This window comes from Rhynchophorus ferrugineus, unplaced genomic scaffold (assembly GCF_030347505.1).
Source record: "Rhynchophorus ferrugineus isolate W39M unplaced genomic scaffold, kcgeb_rfMv2 rfM10, whole genome shotgun sequence".
NCBI classification, from domain to species: Eukaryota; Metazoa; Arthropoda; class Insecta; order Coleoptera; family Curculionidae; genus Rhynchophorus; species Rhynchophorus ferrugineus.
This window is the reverse complement of record NW_027472589.1, coordinates 8,253,236-8,275,089: the sequence shown is the minus strand read 5'-3', so window position 1 is coordinate 8,275,089 and position 21,854 is coordinate 8,253,236.

Here is a 21,854-nt window from a genome sequence, read left to right as displayed (position 1 = left end):
TAATATAGCAACATGGCAAAGTATCTAAAAATGACTCTTGATGCAAAACTTCGCTGGAATGAACATGTTTAAAAAAAAGAAAAAAAAATGGAGCAGTATATAATAAATTACTAATGCAAAAACAAGTATTAAAACCTATATGGACCTACGGAATTGCAATGTAAATGCAATACACGTTTTCCGGAATAAAGTTCGAAGAAGCAGTAACTGTACCCAGATATTATCGTACTGATTACTTACACTGATGCCTTCAGATACCCACTGTTGCTAAAGAAACCAAAATAATGACAAGAAGACATGAAGTGAGGCTCCATTCTCATGATAAAAACGAATTTGTGGGTTAGATGGCAACGACTAATATATAATTAATAATTTTAAAAAAATTGTTATCCATTAATTTTCTGTAGTTTATGAAAAATCACTTTGTTCTTTCTTTTACATTTTTGTTACAGAAATTCTTTATATCAACTAAAGTTTATCATAAATGAATAGTGATTTTGTTAGAAGAAACACGAACCTACCCGGTTTTACTACTGTCAATTTCTGCTGTTCATTCAACTCTTGGTTATATTCAACATAAATACATAAAAACAAACATACATAAGTCCTGAAGGGCGGAAAATTTTACTACCAAGTAAATCTAATTTATTTATATCAAATTTTGAATCAGAACAGTATTAATAGAGATAAACAAAAAACAGCCAAAGACATGGAGACCTACAGTTAAAGTCCCATGATATCACGAGATGAAAGTCGTTAAATTTTTTCGCGCTGATTATTTTTCAGCAGTTCAATTTTTACCTGTAGTACGTAACAAGCTATTTTCTCATAATAAAAAAAAATGTTGTAGGCAATACTTATTAGATTATGAGGCCTGCACGGTTGGGGGGAGGGCTTTAGACTACTGGGGTGTATGTAGAAGTTCTGAAGAAATAGGTTTGGAAAATACATTGAAAAAGCCTCGTCAAAATTACCTGCAAAGTTTTTTTGAATGTGGGGTATTAAGGATCGACGAGCAGGTAAAATTAATGGATATATCCAAGAAAGTTGGTGGCTTTTGTGGAATCCTTTTATAAATATTTATACGACTTTCTATTTATAAATATCAAGAATGGGGAATTTTTACTCTAAATACAAAGTTATTTGTCTATGGTAGTTATATGTAGCCATATCCTTATTGGATAGATACAGTTTAAAAATAAAATCTATAATATTTCTATATGGTATATCATTTGTTCTTTTTTATACCGTTAATGAAGCAATATCTGTAGATATTTGGAGATGGATGGATGTGTTAAAATTTATTTATTTTCATATTAAGATCGAGATAATAATTTGTTTGATATATGAAACGTTGAAAACCAACCATAGCAAATTTCGTTAGTGTTCAAACACGTATGGGATGTAGGAATAGATAAAACGTGTTGATATATCCATATATCATTGTTACATATATATATATATATATATATATATATATATATATATATATATATATATATATATATATATATATATATATATATATATATTATAAATTTACTAAACCGACGACCAAAAAAGAGGTTCTTGGTCTGGAAGATATAGGGGTTAGACAAAATAATATGAACAATTGACATATTTTTATACTTTTATACATTTGAAGATGGACGCCTACTTTTCACTGGCGATTGTGCCAGTCAGGAAAGATTAGAGGTGTCGGACATCAAGAGAAAAATATCGTTGTATATATTTCGATATCAAAATATCGTCCATATTTTTAAAAAAATATCGATATATCGGTGAAAAAAATATCGACATTTTTAATAGACCCTTACAATTAAGTACAAAAACATACTAACTTTAAAACTAAGTACCGATAAGTACCAATTCAAAAGATTAGAAATAACTAAATGGTTTTTTGTAATGTTTAAGAAATATATATGTTTTAAATATCGAAAAATATCGATATATATCGTACGTAACATGATATCGACAAGTATTATGGCGAGAGTTTATCACTACATAGTATAAAACAAAGTCGCCTTTTCTGTCCCTATATCCCTATGTGCGCTTAAATCTTTAAAACTACGCAACGGATTTTGATGCGGTTTTTTTCAATAGATAGAGTGATTCAAGAGGAAGGTTTATATGTATAATACATGCATAATATACTAAGGCAACATTGCTAATTTTAGAGGTTTCTAACGTGATGTCGTAAATTAACCTATTTTTTAGGCTTATTTAGCAATTAGCAAAAACGCTGCCTAACCCTATGAGTTAGATCAAATTAATGTACTACAGTATTGTACACCATAAAAAGGTCTACAAAAAAGTCCGCGATGGTATATGTTTATCTTTTAGGGATAACCCACATTAACCATTTTTATTGTTTACTTTTTACGTGAGAAAATGGCTTATTTACGAAGCTATTTTAAGCAATACGGCATTAATCCTTATCGAATTAAGTACCTTAAATACAGTGTGTAATTAATATAGATCAATATGGTTCCTTACAGCATGTAAATTAAACAAATATTTTCGGAGATATTACAAATTTAAAATTTGCGTTTAGAAATGTGTAATGTAATAAAAATTGTATGAATTTAGATATTCCAAAGATAGCAGGAAATCTTCATAGTAAGTATAGGGGAAGAGGAATTGTTTTACTCCAAATTTAATGCGTGCAGGCCAAGGGCAGTAATGAATGAACCAAAAATACTGGATCGATTTTAATCATGTTTTCATTGAGTGACATAGGCATATATATTTTATGCCCGTGCAAAGTCGGAGCGGGCCGCTATGTTTTTATATACAATGTTCATATTTTTTCTGTAGTGTATTTAATTTAGTATCAGCATTGCACCCGTGCGAAGCCGGGGCGGGTCGCTAGTATCTTATAATCTAATTTTCTGTAGAAATAACATATTTTAAAAAAATGGTAAATATACGTTATAGTAATTTATCTATATATAACGTCGATCTAAGTTAGCTAAATATTTCATTGATTTCCAAAAACCTGGACTTTCAATGACATCCCGTAATAAGCTCGAGAGTTTGAATGGAACAGTGTAGTAGTCTTGATGACGACGAGATGACACGTGTTATGTGCCCAGACTTCCTGATCTGATAGCTTGTGGTTAGATATTAAACTTTGAGCACGGAGATGTTGTTTATCAAAATCGATTTTTCGCTCTGCTACACTTAAACGTAGAAAATCCTCACATAGTAAACATTTGCGGTTAAATGGTTGCCACGCTTGACTTGATAGTGGTTTCTAAAACAAATTTTGCAGTATATTTGTGAATTGTATTGACCATAAAGCCTTTAAATCGGTTTAATTTTATTGTAGGAAATATATAGATACTAACATATATACACTAACTTAACAAAATTATAACATATACTACTAACTAGCTAAGCCTAACAAAAAGATGGCGCTTTTATTGTATTCGCCGCCTTTTCAGTTAATACTAACCTTTAAAAAAAGCAGTTAAAATTTCATGATAATCTACTCATAAGATTATGAGTTATGGTACTAAGTTAACTTTTGTTATTTTCAAAACAATGGGTCAAAAACAATTTAATGTTTTAATTTTACACTACCTCTTGATGAGAAAAAGTACCGTTCAAGCGAAGGAATGGCTTGAAAAGTTTTATAAGGACTCCGATGATGCAGAACGCAGTGGAAGTCCAAATGAGGTGGTAACACCAGAAAACATAAAAAAAAATCCACAAAATCGTTTTGAATGATCGAAAAGTGAAGTTGTGTGAGTTAGCTAACACCATAAAGATAGGAAAAGAACGTGTTGATTTTATATTACATGAGTATTTGACTAAGAGATAGTTCTATTCAAAGTGGGTGCCGCGTTTGTTCACTGTTGACCGAAAACAAGAACGTGTTCGTGATTCTGAGAAGTGTTTGGCCAAGTTTAAACGTAACAAATCGGATTGTTTCGTCGATATTTGACAACGGATGCAACGATCGCCATCTGAGTGGACAGCAAATGGTGGCAGGCCTATTTTGAGACAAAAGATAAATCGTTCAATAACAAAAGTCGTGTTTAAAATGTTAGAACGGCAATGGACTGATTGTGTGGCTTTACGTTAATGAATATAGCCAATTTTGAACAAAAAAAAACGCGTTTTCTTTGTTACGGCCGCGACTTTTCAGCCCATATGTTATGTAGGATAATGTAGGATGTAATTAATAAATAATTTAGCAATTTTTAGAAAAAATAATTATCAAATATATTCAAATAAGTTTTCAGTGTAATAAATCATAACTTATATGTTTTATTATCGTTTTTTTTAATTACTATATTGGTTCCAAACTACCAAAGGGCTGCGTATGTGTACAATATTGTTTATTGGTTTTGTATAAAGATTACAATGAAATGTAATAAAACTTTATTATAAAAGTTAACCGAGTATTGTGGTATTTTTCTTGCCCTTAATTCGCCTCGGTTAATTTTGCCCAAAATATATTCTGGTTAAGATATTCCTACTTTTTATCGAATTATATACGGTCGGAGTTATTGCGAAAATATAGGCGTCCGTTTCCGAGCTTTATCAGTTTAATAACAATTAAAGCGATAAATTAAAGTTATTTTAAATTATTTGTGAGCATTGTCGTTCGCGGAACGGACGCGTGCGTTTTGGGCTCATGCTACCCGACACGCAGCCACGTGCTGGGAGGCGTACAATTTTTACCGACCCAAAAATCTCACCGGCTGCCTGCCTGCCTGCCAGCCAGCCAGCCAGGCTGCCATCCCTCCAAGCGTGACGACGGTGACCGACCGTTTCCAGGGGTACTGCCCGTGTGCTCTATCGATTCCCCATGTTTGACATGCGCGTCCGAAATAAATATACGTTTTAATACATTTAGAATAAAGTGGATTTTGTTATTACTGTATACAAAGTGGGTGAACGATCGAAAAATCAATAGGACGATGTACAAATGGCATCGGGGTAGGGCTTCTGGTTGACGCGGTGATCGATTTCGTTTTAGACAGGCCATAAAATATTTTATGTGACTGGACTCATCGGTTTTGACCCGGCCACGTCTTCTTCTAGAAGCAGAAACGAAATTTTAAGAATCTCAGAATCATGTTTATTCATCTCTATTCGGATGAATTTTAAACAAAATTACTTTGTTAATGATTATATATACACAAATTCTTATTAAAGACTTCTTGTTATGAATTACTAGCTGACCTGGCTAACAGTTAATGAATGTCGTGTTAAATTTTTGCTAAACTTAAATTAATGTTAACTTTAACACTATACAAGTTCATGTAGTCTGATTTTATTCAATCTTTTGATTTCTTACGTGTTGTTCAGTGGCTGTTTTGCTTCTAAATTGGTTTTATAATTGACTGATAAACCAACCTCTTTAATGTTAGGCCAAGTTGAGAGTATCTTCTAACTAATCAGTCTGGTTGTTTGATATTGAATCTGATATTCTCTGATTTTATCTAATTAAATTATATTATACTTGGACATATTGGATATTAATTGGATATCCTTTAATTAATATAATTAAGTTATTGTTATTTCGCCACATTGCCAGGTTTGGAGGAAATTTTATTTTGACATTAAATTATAAATTGCCTTTAAATCATTATTTTTACAGTCTGGACATAAAGATGTTTTTAGTTTCGTCTCTGTGGACATTGCAAATGGATTTTTACACGTACTGCACGATATTTTAGTCTTTCCATCCAGTGATCCGGCATAAAAGCTGCATCTTCGATTTGTATAATGTTGAATCTCTCTAGCTGGATTTTATTGAATCGTGACATTACTGTTCGCAAGATAATACATATATTGCGGTTGTTACAGTTTTGTGAAAATTATTGCTGTTTTGTTTCCTGTTTAGAAAGCTCGGATAAAAAAAATCGTCGTCTAGTTCTGTCATTACATTTCCAATTGTATAAATTATTGTATATATGATATAGGCATTCAGTGCAGCCACATAAATAATTTCCATAAAAATCCTAAATGGCCATCTTGTAGTTGAACGGACACATGAATACTCTCTATGTCTTACGGTGAGACATGAATTGGGCGCGCAGGATTTCGATACGCTACAGGCCGTGTTGGGAAACGAAGATACCCCACGTAATTAAATTCAGTTTTTCGTCACAAATTCCAACTAAATTCAATAATTCGTTTAAAAATAGGTGTACTAATATATTTTCTAGGATTATCTGGAATGAGAAAAGACCAAAATAACATTTGCAAAGTTATTAAAAAGAAACCGTATCTGGGGTACCTAAAATACCCTGCTAGATGTTGACTGCCACTTGTTTTACTTCTATAGCCTTGGCCTTATATTTTTTGCCATAATAACTGTGTCGTAGAAAATATTGCGAAAAATAAAAAAAAATTCAATAAAGTTTCGTTAAATTTTGGTCTCGTCAATTGATCCACCGGTATTCGTAATTATTTGTTCACAAATTTTATTCTTTTTGTTGACTTATTTAAGTCATCGTAGTGACATATTTCATTCTATTTGGAAGCATTCCTACAACTGAGCTCGATGGGTATATTCTAATTCGATAGGAAAGTCTGGCAATTTTAATGTTAATTTTATTATTTCCAAAATTTCTTCAATAAGTTTTTGCTTTAGAAAAATTCGTGTATTCGTTATTCAGTTTGTATAAACACATTATTATGACAGCCGGCTTGGTGGCGCAGTAGTAAAGGCGATAGGACGGTCCTTCTACTGTTGCGATAGCCGCATGGTCGTAAATTTATGTTTGTGATTGTTTAAAATTTGTGATTGTCCTTGGCAAGAGTATAAAATCCGACAAGGATTATGATCCCAGTCACGCCAGTAACCAGGCTGGGTAAGATCGGATGTCTTCTGGGATGATTTCTAAAGTTGGTCACATGGCCAGTCGGTAGGCTTAATGCCGAGGACCGTGGTTCGGAGCCCACGTTAAACTGTAGGTCCAATCCAGATAAACCTATAGTTGGTAAAAGGAGACTTAGGGAGAAAAAAAAGGTAAAGGGAGAAAATATATTAAAAAAAGTATTATGACAGCCAGAACTTAACAGTTCGTAGAGTGTATGCTTCTGAAGTACATTTAAAAAAACGTTTCAAAAATTATTGTTCTACAAAAAAGAATTATTTTTCCTGTTATTATGTAAAATAATGAAATAATGTGTAAGCCTCAAAAACAACATTATCTAGAAGATTGACGACATACATTAGTAACTACGATGCAAATAGAAACAGTTTGTTCTATCAGCTAAGGAGCTTTCATGAATCCACAGTCATAAAGATAACAAAGGTCTCGTGGGCATATAGACTATAATAGATAGCACTGAAACTAGAGAAATTATTTTGTTATATTCATTAATATTGAATTAGTTTTAAATATATTTTGCTGTGTTGAGTAAACAAATCTTCCAAAGACAAGGGCCTGGGTTTACACAGATATTATGCATAATAGTAATATTCACAGAATTAAAAAGAACTAAAAAAAAAATAGGAGTTAAACTAGTGAATCAAACATTGACAATGTTAGAAATAACTCAAAATTGACAGGGACATATTTCGAGCTATCAAGCTATATCTTCCAATCTCTAGTCCATTTGAGTATTCTTTTATTCGCCTTAATAGTGTTAGTCTTTTGTCATAACGACTGTGTCGTCGGCAAATATTCCAAGTACTGTTTCTATTGTTACTGGTATATAAGCAGTGTATAGTAGATACAGTAGTGGTCCCAAGGCGCTACCTTGTGGAACTCCACATGAAATAGGTTAAAATGTTGAGAATATTGTAGTGAGAAGAAATACCAACCAACATTCTCTCAACAAAATAACAACATTCATCAGATGCATAGATGAACAGATGTTATTGAGAAAGATTATGAAGATGAAAAAGTATGTATTCTTAGCTGTAACACAAGCCTTCAATAAGGTTCAACAAGATGGCTTCTTTTATAAGCTACACAACATGTACCAGAAGTATTATACAGAACTATTAACATCTTATATCATAGTCAGGGTGTTAGAGTCAAGCAAGAGGAAGTCTACTCTACAATAAAGTGGCTAAAGCAGGTGTACCACAAGGAAATGTATTGGGGTCAATTCTTTGTTTACTTTACACATGTGATACCATAAATATAAAATATCACGATGACTACATAATTATTCGAGTCATTAAATTTCTATGGAAGTTTTTTCAATAGTCCAGGTTAATTGGAAATATCATCAATGGTGGTAACTTCTTTGCCTCATACGCACTTTCAATCGTTCCTTTCAGATTTCAGAATCGTTCCTTTCAGACAGACATTTCATTGTCAAACAGGGTGACGAATGCACTGACCTACAGCCCGTATATTCGGGTGTTCCGCAGGGCAGTGTCCTCGGTCCATTGTTATATCTTATGTACACAGCTGACCTACCGACTTCACGAAACACCACTGTTGCAACATATGCTCACGATACAGCGGTTTTATCATCACACGAGGATCCAATATCAGCCAAAAAAAACCTCCAACTTCATCTTAACAAAGTCGAATTATGGCTGAAAACATGGCGTATCAAAGCAAATGAGACAACATCTGCCCATATGACATTCACCCTTTGCAGAAGAATATCTCCCTCAGTAAAACTGAATAATTAGGCTTAAACTAAACCAAATGTATTGGCTAATAGGGCGTAAATCTAAATTATGATTAGATAACAAGGTTTTGCTGTATAAGACAATACTTATGCCCATCTGGATCTATGGTATTGAACTGTAGGGTACTATTAGCAAATCTAACATAGATATCCTCCAGAGGTTCCAGAATAAAGTGTTGCGAGTCATCGTCGATGCCCCATAATACGTGTTCAACAAACTGATTCAGCGCGATATCCCCTTAGAATCCATAACGAGTGTGATTCGAAGTGTTAGTGCGAAGTACTCTGAAAGACTAGGATATACTTTAAATAAGTTAGAATAGTCTCTAGAATAAGATTTAGATTATAAATTGTACAGCAGATCACTTATTGAAGTGATCTTCTACATGTTAGGATGGTTATATTATATAACAGAAATCAAACAATTATACTTACTGCCCACAGGCAGTTTGTTGACGTTCTAAGAGATTAATTTAAAAAAATGGTGGTAACTTCCACTGGAGAAACCAGCTTTATAACTATTTCGAGCTGATAAACAGATGTTGTATCACGAACAAATCCTTTTATTATTTTTTTCGATAATAAAAAAACATTTCATATACGTTACACTAACTCTAAAAATACTAGCGTAAGATAAAATTGAAGTACAGCGTAGATGATTCTCCTGGAGATGGCTGATAAGCCTCCATCGTTCCACCGATAAGAGACAAACAAGATAAGTGTCCGAGTGCGGATTAAATTTATACTATTTTGTAAACGAGAGTGGTTTCATCTCATCCAGATAACGTGAGATAACAATATTTACGATTCTCTGAAAATTAAAAGCAGATCGATGATATTTCCCATTTATATAACGACCGAGTTTAGAAATATCGAGTAAACGACCTCCATTTTTATTTGTTCTCAGATATTTTTAAAGACGATATTAATGAGGCATTGATGGGATATTTAATATTGTAATTTCGGCGTATATTTGTACGGTTCTAAATATAGAACCAATATGAGATATCTTTAAAATATTATGGTGTGGAATCAAATGTTCTACTATTACTTGTTCTTTTTTTAGCAGCACTGAGAGATAAAAGAGATAAAAATTCATTTTCTCTTAAAACTCTTTCGACTTTACGTCTTGGTATACAAGTTGAAAGTAATGGACGAGAGATATGAATTCCAGAATTACAAAAAAAATTAATTTGTACTATGATATATATAGTAATTTCGTTAGAAAATAAATATCAAGCAAAACGAAAATGGAAGTGTATAAAGTAATATACAGACCACCCAAAGTGTAGATATTTTCAAGGAGGTTTAAGAGCAAGATACAAGCAATAGCAGTGAAATACCTTAGAAGAGTCAGCGGGGTAATAAAGATAGACATGATGAGGAATAAAACTCTAAACTGAAGTTGAACAAATTGAAAATTGAACTCAGTGGAAGTGTACACAGAAAGGAGATTACTCAGTTGGCGACTCAGTAATATACAAATACTGAGCAAAGATTAAGTCCATGAAGAGAGAACAGACAGTAAAAATAATAGACACCTAGATTGGTACACAAGGATTAAAAAATGTTTAACTTAGCTTGGCACATCTTAAACTTACTTAAATAACATAATACCACCTTATGTGAAGGCTATTATTCATGATAATCAAGCATGTACATGTACATAAATATATTATACCTTTTGCCAGTATAAAAAATACTAAATGGAATAATACTAATGTAATAAATAAAAACATGTCTTAGAACTAGAGCACCTAGAAAGGTAACTTAAAGTAGTAAAAGTTCTCACTAAATTGAGAGTTTTGCTTTTCATCTATATTTATATTATTTAGACTCAGCATTATCTCCTTCATCATTACCAGTTAGTTAACTTTGGTGCTGATAACACTAGCAACATTTTTAGTTAAAGCATGTCATGGTCTAGCAACAGCAGAAGACCCATGATGAGCAAAAACGAAATGTTATAGCAGAGCATCATCATTTTTTGGTGACTCTAGCGATAAAAGTTTATGGTTATGATCACCGTATATAAACATACACAAATAACAGAACAATAGTTAACAAAAGTTAAGAATAACATTTACGAGTTCATGTGGTTTGTAACCTTGTAGCTAGTAACCTTATTGCACATTTTAAGACGATATCTTTGATAACTTCGTAGATCCATTTGTTTGCGATATCATCGTTAGGTTCTTCGTTGGTGACGTATCGCTGGTAATTAATCGAACAACTTCCTTTTGGCAGTGTTGGATTACTGGTCGGCTTGATGATTTAGTATAACCTCATATGTGCACCCCCTAAGGCTAAACGGGTTTCATAATTCACTGGTAAACCAATCTCCTTGATCTTAGGTTAACTTGGGAGTGAGATAGCTCCACTCAGCAGATGTCTGTAGGTGAATTTATAGTGCCCCTGCGTGAATCATTGTTTTAGATTGAGATGATATTTTTAAAGCTATCGTTGAAAGACAATTGAAGGTGAAACAATCAAATGTTAAATGAAGAATTGTACTCCATCCACCGTATTTACCAGATCTATTGACGCTAAATAATCTGACTCGTTAGCGATGCGTCTAGATGACCTGTCCAGCCCTTGGACAGTATTTTGAAAATTAATCATATATTTAGTCATTGTTTTTTATAGATTAAGATAAACCATTTCCAGTATAATTAAGGTCTATTCATCTTGTCATTCTAATCTATGCCAACTTGATACATAGCGTGTTTTCACTAACAAGTAAACTTCCTACTGCAGTAATAACTAACATACATACTAACAAAATATAGTAAAAACTTATTTCTGATTGTTGTGTCGAAAAATAATGAAAACAAGTTATTATCTAAAAAATGCACGACAATGTTCGGTATTGGTTAGGAAACCAATGGAAATTGTTCTTTTTATCAGCTTCGGAGCTTTTATTAATTCGTAACCAGAGAGATAAAGACTCCAATAATTCCTCAGACACCCAGCTAAAAATTACGTTATTGTTAGATAAGAGCACGTAGCACTGCTCGTATAATTTTTCTATTATATTCGACAATATTTCAAATTCAATACGATTAAAATAACTATAAATATCTAAAAGTTTAATCAGTATTTTATCAATTTAAAATACTTAATCAACTCGGCTATTGTAACAATCAATATTAATATGTTTAAGTGTAATTTAATCGGTTCTAATTTATCTAATTTGAAATTTAAATTATTAAATATTAGGGCTTAACAACTCTATAACTGTAGTTTAGTGATATAGGTTCACATAATATGGGTTCAGCATATTAACTTAGAACATGTAATATTTTGATTTCATTTTTTTGAGTATATTTTTTACTTTAAAAATGCATTTATTGAGAAGAAATGGTACATTTTTATAACTATTATTATAATATTCCGCTTCAGTGTGGATTTAAATAGTTGTTTTGGACTAAACCATGGCTTTTTAAGCTTGGAATTGTTACAGTAGATCCACTTTTTATCGTCAGTTACAATATACAGCAGAAAACTCTTCTTTTCATACCTAGCAGGCTATGAAACGTCAACAATTCGTATAGTAGCCCTTTTTTCTGCTATTGGATCCTTTTAATTACATGTAAAGGTCATGAAACAGTTGATTCAACAATTGCTAAACTGTCTGAAAGTTCGTTAAGAGCTAGAGTTTGGTTTTCGTTCAATAAGTATTGCAATTCTTTGAAAGCATATTGTTATTTTATGTAAAAACATGTCTAAACCATATAAGTTGATCATTACGTTAGGTTGTTTACATTGATTCTTTGCATTTTCATCAATAGATATCGGTAATCAAAATACACTAGAGCACTTAATATTATGATAACACCATAGAAACATTGGTTGATTTAAATAAATTTATATTAACCGAAAATGTTAGTTTATAAAGAAAATTCAAATCGTTATTTGAGATCACTGAATTATTTCCAGTACTAGTTTTAAAGTTCTTCTTTTTATCCTGTTGTAAAAGTGGCCACCTGGGAATGTCGAATAAGATTTTGTAAAAAGAATATTTGTGTCTGTTCTTGTTTCGAAATTTGCTGGATATACTGGATAATAATAATAGATGTCTTTCCATAGTAAACTACACTTAAAAACCCCTCTTAAAAATAGCGAAAGCTAATTCCAAGTTCGAAGCGTTGTTGTTAATCAATTCATGTACCTTCAGGTCTACGTGCTTCTTCAATTTTTTATTTATTTTTATTGTATCGAATTCAACATAATTAAATATAACGTTGTGAAATATCACAAGTGTGCTTTACTACTGTGGTACTTATCCAGATATCAATATACGTGCTCAACAAATCAGTATTACAAATCAGATATTATTTATAAAAAAATCTAGTTGTATTATATGGAGTTTGCAAGAACATTAATCTATACTTTCTACTTATACTGAAATTTGTAATTTAAATTAAAGTTTAATAGACGGATGTCGATAAAAATTCATTGGAAATTTATCCGAAAGAATATTATTTATTTTGTGTATTGAATATTTTAATATAGTTAAGATAGTAGTTCGATATTTCTATAAAAATGTTAATAATTCTAAATATATTTTTTATGTATGTTTCAGTAAACAATATTCAAAGTCATACGAGTTTCATCGTTCTTAAAAATTTAGATTTGGAACAAATTTGTTGTTAGAAATAATGTGTTGGTTTTAAATTAATGTATTATTACTAGTCGTTGCCGAATAACTTACAGTTTGTCTTTACAGTAACTTAACACTAGGTAGTTATCTAGGGAGACTGATTGATACAAATAAGAGTTGGTAGCACTTTTCAGTGTTTTTATCATTTAGTACACTTCCCTACCCAACTACACAAGATCAAGCAGTTTGGTTTTCTTGAGTCTTGACCCTAGTTCAGTGTTATCCAAGAATTCCAGCAGTTCAGTTTTAACATGGCAGCTTCAGTTCATTTTTCATTGACCTTGTTGCGAATCTTTTAATGTTTCTATACTACTTCTTACACTACAGCAGTAACTTTCGGATCTTCTCCCAAATAAACAATATATATTTCCATTCTTTTCTTTTTGTTTGTTTTGCTTCAGAATTAATTCCAACGTATTTATCATTGTTACTGGATAGGATAATGGCATTATTCATATTTATTGGTATATGAACAATTGTTTGTTGTTGTAGTTGAATTCAATATACACTAATTTACTACTGTTGAGTTTTATTCTCCATATTTGGATCCATCTATATTATTACTTTTGTATTGCAGTAATAACAAGTTACATACTTTGTTTCGTTCCTTGTAGAGTAAGCCTGTTTAATAGTTTAATGTAAGGCTTGCGCTACATCCAAGAATATAGCCGAGCAAGCATTTTTCTCTTCGTAGGTTGTTTCATTAATGTGTGTGGCCCTATGCACCTGGTCAATTTTTTTAAAGAATAAAATATATTTGTCAATATTTATTAACATATTGTTTATTATTTGATCAATTTTACAGTTATTCTTCATTAGCCGTAAACTGATTAATAACCTCACAATTTTAATTACCCGTATAAACGTTATCATACTCTATAATTCATATTGCTTAGTCTTATTATTTATTTTATTGATTCTGATATTGTAAAAGTGGCCAAGACATATTTGGAAATGTCGAGTAAGACTTTGTAACAATAATTTTTGGATCTGTTCTTATACTAGATAATAATAACAAGTCTGTAATAACTTTATCTAACAGCTAAAACCTGTTCCAAGTTCGAAGCGATGTTGTTAACCAACTCATGTATTTTAAAATCTACGTGCTTCTTCAGTTTTCTGTTTATTTGTTCAATATATCACAAATCAATGAGATATGACAAATGTGCTTTACACCGTGGTACTTGAATCAATCTTATCCAGATATCAATATACGTGCTTAAGAAATCAGTAACAGGTCAACTGAAAAGCCTCCGGCCTACTATAGTAAAACACATTCCTTTGGCAATTTTTTTTTTTAATTCAACGTAATTCCCTTCAAGGGTGATACACTAATTATAGCGACCCTCCAACATTTTGATACCATTTTTGTAGTACGATTTGTCCTTTGTTTCAAAATAGGCCTCAGTTTCGGCGATCACCTTTTCATTCGACAAACATTTCTTCCCAGCGAGCATTCTTTTGAAATATGAGAACAGGAAATAGTCGCTGGGGGCCAGAACCAATTCAAAGCCCCGATTCATGGATTTTGCCATCGTTTTCAGTGACTTGTGACACGGTACATTGTCTTGGTGAAGCAGCACTTTTTTTTCTTCAAATGCGGCCGTTTTTCGGCGATTTCTTCCTTCAAACGGTTCAATAACGCTATGTAACAGCCGCTGTTCGCCAAAATACAGACGCCATAACCTTTCCCACGCTTTGGAGCGGTTTCATCGTGTGCAGTCCACTCGGATGAGCGTCGATTGGACTTTGGAGTGAAATGATGGAGATGGAGGCATGGGTCATCCATTGTCACATATCGACGGAAAAACACTGGTTTATTAGGCTTGATCATCTTCAAACACTGCTCCGAATCATTAACTCGTCGTTGTTTTTGGTCAAAAGTGATACTTATACCCAAATATGTGTCTGCTATTTCATTGAATTTCAATTTACGATTATTCAAAATCATTTTGTGGATTTTTTAAATGTCTTCGTCGGTTACAACCTCTTTTGGGCACCTACTGCGTTCACCGTCTTCGGTGCTCAAACTCGGCATCAATCCAGGTTTTTGCTTCAACTATATTTTTTTCTTCAAAAAGCAATATTTTATCAACACACGAAATTCTTTTTTTTATCTATTTTTTTTTCACAGTAACAAAAGTTGCTTCACTCGAAATGCTATCATTCACAAACTAACGATCCGACAGCTGTCAAATTTATACATGCATCTGTTGAGGGTTAGGGCTAACTAAAAAACACATGGATTTAATTCTAGTAGCGCCATCTATGTGTCAGGCCGGGGACTTTTCAGTTGACCTGTTATTACAAATCAGATATTATTTATAGAAAATTCTAGTTATATTCTTCATTAGCCGTAAACTGATTGATAACCTGACAATTTTAATTATCTGTATAAGCATTCTCGTACTCTATAACTCATATTAATTAGTTTTATTATTTATTGTATTGATTAATGTTATAATATTTGACTATGTGATGAAACAAGTTATTTTTTATTCATTAATTCTTCAGTTATTTGGCCTGCATCGAAATTTGATTGATCCAATGCCAGTTTAAATCATAATGAAAATCTAGAATAATTTTAAAATCTATTTTTATTCCATATCCACATGAGAGGAAATTGTTTTGTAATGAGTAATGTAATTAAATATATGTTTTATTTATGGAACTCTTTATTACATCATCAATATTTTCCGTACTCTGCAATAAACGTAATAAAGTATTATTACACGGACGTTTCTAGAAAATGTTATTTAAAATTATAAAAACACTGCTTATATTCATAAGCATTGAGATATGTGAATAGATATAGTCTTTTAACAAATTAACTTTTATAACATTTTATTTATTGGTACATTAGGCTCCATTGGATTAGAGTTTCTGTAATTACCAGTGGGCTATTAAACCACTGCATTTTTGTTAAATTCAAGCCTTTTATAAATGAATCAAGGTATACAGAGGCTCTATTCTATTGAAGCTCTATATTTTCTTCGTTAATCGTGATAATTCGCTTCATTTGACCTTTATAAGGTACTAATTCTCTCTTCAGAGCATTCAATCAACACTTGAGGCATCATAATTTTTCTTTTTTTTACTCCTTGTGATTCCACAATTTGCCCTATAGGCAATAAGTACTTCTTATTTCTATATTATATATACATGGCATGTAGAAAATCACTTCATTAAGCGATTTCCTGTATAAAATATTATCTTAATTAATTAGTCTTATTCTAAAGTCTATATATGTCCAGTAATCAGATCAGGTGGTGCTAAACGTTTTATTCTACGCACTTCACTATCACGTCGCATATTTAGCTGCTTAAAGAGTACGTTGGGATGCACTGACACTTTTTCGAAGTAATTCACACGAACACGTTGAATTACACTCGTTATAGGTTCTAGAGGATTATCGCGTTGTATCACTTTATTTGAAATATAGTACGGAGCATCATCAATGGCACGCAACACTTTATTTTGGAACCGTTGAATGATGGATATGTTAGATTTGCTAGTGATACCCCATAGTTAGATTCCATATGACTAAATTGGCTTGAGTATAGACTCATAAAGCAATACCTTGTTATCTAATGATAACTTGGATTTGCTCCCGATGAGCCAATACATTTGATATAATTTAAGTCAACGTTGTTTTCGTTTAGAAAGTATGTTCTTCTTCCAGGTTAGGCGTCGATCTAAGTGCATACCAATATATTTAACATGCTCTGCTTAGGGGAGTTGACGATGATTGATATTCACTGGCGGACATGTTCTTCTACGCAGGGTAAACGCTACATGGATGGATTTTGTTTCATTGGCTTTAATGCGCCATGTCATCAACCATAATTATATTTGCTCCTGGTGGGTTTGTAGGCTTATTGATGCTGTGACTGGATCTTCATGTGATGCTAAGATTGCTGTGTCGTCTGCGTATGTTGCCAGAGTAGTTATTTTTGTGGTGGGCAGATCGGCCGTATACAGAAGATACAGTACTGGACCAAGTACACTACCTTGAGCAAAACTCCTGAATATATGGGATGTAATTCGGTATGTCCATCGCCTTGATTTACAATAAAATGTCTATCAGTGAGATACGATTTTAGTAACTGATAGTCCGGATGAGGGAGAAGTTTCTTTAGTTTAACCTGCACGCCCGTATGCCATACTTTGTCAAAAGCCAGAGATATATCTAGGAAAGCATTTTCATTATTTGAACCCATTAATAAAAATTATGCTCTCTTTAGACGTTTAGGAAATTTAAATTAAAGCTGCTAATCAAGCAATATTAATAATGTTAATGTGATTTCCTCTTAATAATAATTCCATGCTCTTCAATAACACTTAATCGTCTCCCATTCGAGATATCACGCATTGAAACAATACTGATAAGTAATAACAATTAAATTTACAAATCAAAGTGGTGATAAATATTAGCAGTTAAGTTCTGATGCGTTTCAAAAAAGATTCCAACAACATTCCAGTGGCAAAATCGCGTAGAAAGAATAAATATGTATACGTACCCATTCTACTATTGTTATTTTGTTGTTTGAGTAAAAACATTCGCGATAAATATAGAATCCTACAGGTCAGAAATAATTTCAATCACGCCAATAACGGGGCATAACAACGCAATATTACATTGGTCACTTGAGAGTTTTTTAAGCTTGAAAAATTCGACAAACTTTGGGCCCTTGGTTCCAAACTCAAGTTTGGCTTCTTAATTATTAAATTGAATCATTAAACGAGAAACCTATAACAATTGAATGATATTTAATCTTAATCGAAACGACCGAAAAATATTTAGTAATTTTTTTAAAAATATTAAGGGGTTATACGTTGGAAATTTCTTCAATTTGTTTTAGTGACATTCAACAGGTATTTTTGTGGAAATAACTTTTAAAAAGTTCTTTGTCGGTATCGATTATTTATGCTTCCTTAAAGTATATATAGATATATTTATAGTTTTATTTTATTATTTCGTAATGGAAAAAACATATAGTTACAAAACGCAAACAGCTTGGGCTTAAACTTTTTTTTTTATTACTCTTCGTGAGTCCACAATCTGCCCTATTGGCAATAAGTATTTCTTATGTCTATATTATATATACATGGCATGTAGAAAATCACTTCATTAAGCAATCTTCTGTATAAAATATTATCTTAATTAATTAGTCTTATTCTAAAGTCTATATATGTCCAGTAATCAGATCAGGTGGTGTTAAACGTTTTAGTCTACGCACTTCACTATCACGTCGCATATTTAGCTGATTAGCGAGTACATTGGGATGCACTGACACTCTTTCGAAGTACTTCTCACAAACACGTTGAATTACACTCGTTATAGGTTCTAGAGGAATATCGCGTTGTATCACTTTATTTGAAATATATTACGGAGCATCATCAATGGCACGCAATACTTTATTTTGGAACCGTTGAATGATGGATCTATTAGATTTGCTAGTGGTACCCCATAGTTAGATTCCATATGACCAAATAGGCTTGAGTATAGACTCATACAGCAATACCTTGTTATCTAATGATAACTTGGATTTGCTCCCGATGGGCCAATATATTTGATATAATTTAAGTCAACGTTGTTTTCGTTTAGAAAGTATGTTCTTCTTCCAGGTTAGGCGTCGATCTAAGTGCATACCAATATATTTAACATGCTCTGCTTGGGGGAGTTGACGATGATTGATATTCACTAGTGGACATGTTCTTCTACGCAGGGTATACGTTACATGGGTGGATTTTGTTTCATTGGCTTTAATGCGCCATGTCATCAACCATAATTGTATTTGCTCCAGGTGGGTTGGTAGGATTATTGATGCTGTGACTGGATCTTCATGTGATGCTGAGATTGCTGTATCGTCTGCGTATGTTGCCAGAGTAGTTATTTTTGTGGTGGACAGATCGGCCGTATACAAAAGATACAGTACTGGACCAAGTACACTACCTTGAGCAAAACTCCTGAATATATGGGATGTAATTCGGTATGTTCATCGCCTTGATTTACAATAAAATGTCTATCAGTGAGATACGATTTTAGTAACTGATAGTCCGGATGAGGGAGAAGTTGTTTTAATTTAACCTGCAAGCCCGTATGCCATACTTTGTCAAAAGCCTGAGATATGTCTAGGAAAGCAACCGAACAATATCTTTTGGCATTTAGGTCAGCGTTTATTTGGTTTACAAGTCTATGCACTTGTTCTATAGTCCCATGCTTATTGCGAAAGCCAAACTGATGTTCTGGAATAATTTTTCTTTTTTCTATTATATAGTTTAGTTTTTTTATGTATAATTTCTCGAAAACTTTCGAGATTATTGGTAATAAACTTATAGGTCGGTAGGAGGTCACATCTTCTGGTATTTTTCCTGGTTTAAGTATCATTAATATTTTAGCTACTTTCCAGATACTAGGGAAGTAATTAATTCGTAGCATAGCATTAAATATATATGTTAATAGTTTTATAGCCTTTTCTGATAGTTCTTCTAAAATTTTGCCAGTAATTAAGTCATAACCAGGAGCTTTTTAAATATTAGTCTCTCTCATTATTGTATGTTTAACTTTTTTGACCGTTAATTTCTCGTGCAGTAAATCCATTTGAAATGGCGAATCTAGAAAGCTAGTAATTTTATTTTCGTCATTTTTATGTAGCTGAGACTGGAAAGGTTTAAAAACATTTTTTAAGTGTTTTGAGGAAATGTCGGCCTTCTCTTTATTGCTTCTCGCCCAATTATTTTCGCTTGTTTTAATAGGTGGGTTATGCTGCTGGGATCTCCTAAGCTTTTTTGTTGCTTTCCACAACGAATAGTCTGTAGCCTCAGTTGATGTCAAGTTTTCTAGGTATTCTTGAATGCCTTGGTTTTATTCAATTTGGATTAGATCTCTCAGCTCTTTTATGGCCCTAGAGAATATTTAAACATTTGAAAATCCATTTATTGGCATCAATAAATGCTCAATTATTTTTAAGGCAATTAGTTCTCATCAAAAGATGTTCTCATATTTAGAAACACCGGTCGTTCTTTTCTCGTTAGACTAGGAGATTCCTCGAAGTGTCCCACTTTGCTTCCCTAGTTCTTATACCCTCTAACCAAGCAAGACCATCACTCTCACATTTGAACATGTCTTCGTTCTATGCTCTTATCAATTGCTTGAATACACGTAGCAAACTCCAAGGGCAGCTAATTATATTTTAAATGGCTTAGATTTTGGAAAATGTAAGCGACAGTTTTTTACTGAAAAACCTTAACTGACTGAAGAAGTTCCTATTCTGTGGCCACAAATAGTTACTTTATTCATTACAATGCGAAGGAGTATAGTATATCGAGAGCACCAACCCCTTTCCTATAAAAATCAAGCCTTTTCCACTTTGTCAGTTTCAATTAAAATCATTGTATATCAGGCAATGTTTCCGTTCCGTTTTTCTATATGGTTAAATACGTTTGCTCAAACCGACCAGAACAGTGCTGACAATGATTTTAAATGTCCCACGGTATATTAGAAACCATCAAAAACATTGAGAAATAGAGATGCTTTTACTTTCTGAACTCACAAACACAATCACTGAAAGGTTTATAAGAGAAACTTCCAGTATCAATAGCAATTTTATCATTATTATTTCATATAATTCACAACAGTATACCAACTGGTAAATAAGAAATGTCCTAATACCATTCCCGAGAGTTACCTCGCCAATAAATGACTAAATGCCCTTTTGCCCATTCTTTAAGTTCCCTTCCACAATCCCGAATAGCGTTGGTGTATTAAATGGCTTTCTGATTACCAAAACTTCTAAGTTTACTACACCACTACTTGGAAAATAAACATCGATTTTCGAATTTCCTCACGACAAATATCCCCCATATATTACAAACCAATACATACCGACAAAATAATATGAGCACGATGTAATATACTACATCTTATTGTAGTTACAAGTGCTAGGTTAGTTTGTGTTAAGAGTTTCAGCTTTTGACTTAACGAGAGTAAATCTTTGGTGCTCAGTTAGCGAGGGCGTCTGTGACGAAAACAGCTGAATTGTTTAATGTTTCAGGAATGACAGTATCTATGACAAAATATTGTAAAAATCATCAGCGACGAGGAATAGTGGACGATACCCATAGTTAATTGACGGGGATCGATTAACATTAAGTGGATGGATGACATGATGATGAAAAATAGATTATGACCAAACAACATAAAATTACCGCGGCAAAAATGACAGCAGAATTCAACATTCACTTGAGTAATAAAAATACTGTTTAGAGAAAAACTGTACGACGAGAGCGTCACGAAAGAGCTGCGATTGTGAAATCCTATAATGGAAGCCAATGTCCAATGTTCATCTTGGAGATTCAAAACACTAAGTAATACAGTACCGGCTTTTTAAAATGATTAAAATGAATGGGTTCGAAGGAACGATGAAAAAGCTAAGTTATTCGCAGAACATTTAGCTAACGTATTCCAACCGAATGATATAGAATCTGCAATAGGTATAAATCCTGTTCATCAATCCCATGTAGCTATAAATCTAATTTCTTCTAAAATGGCTCCTGGAATTGACGATAT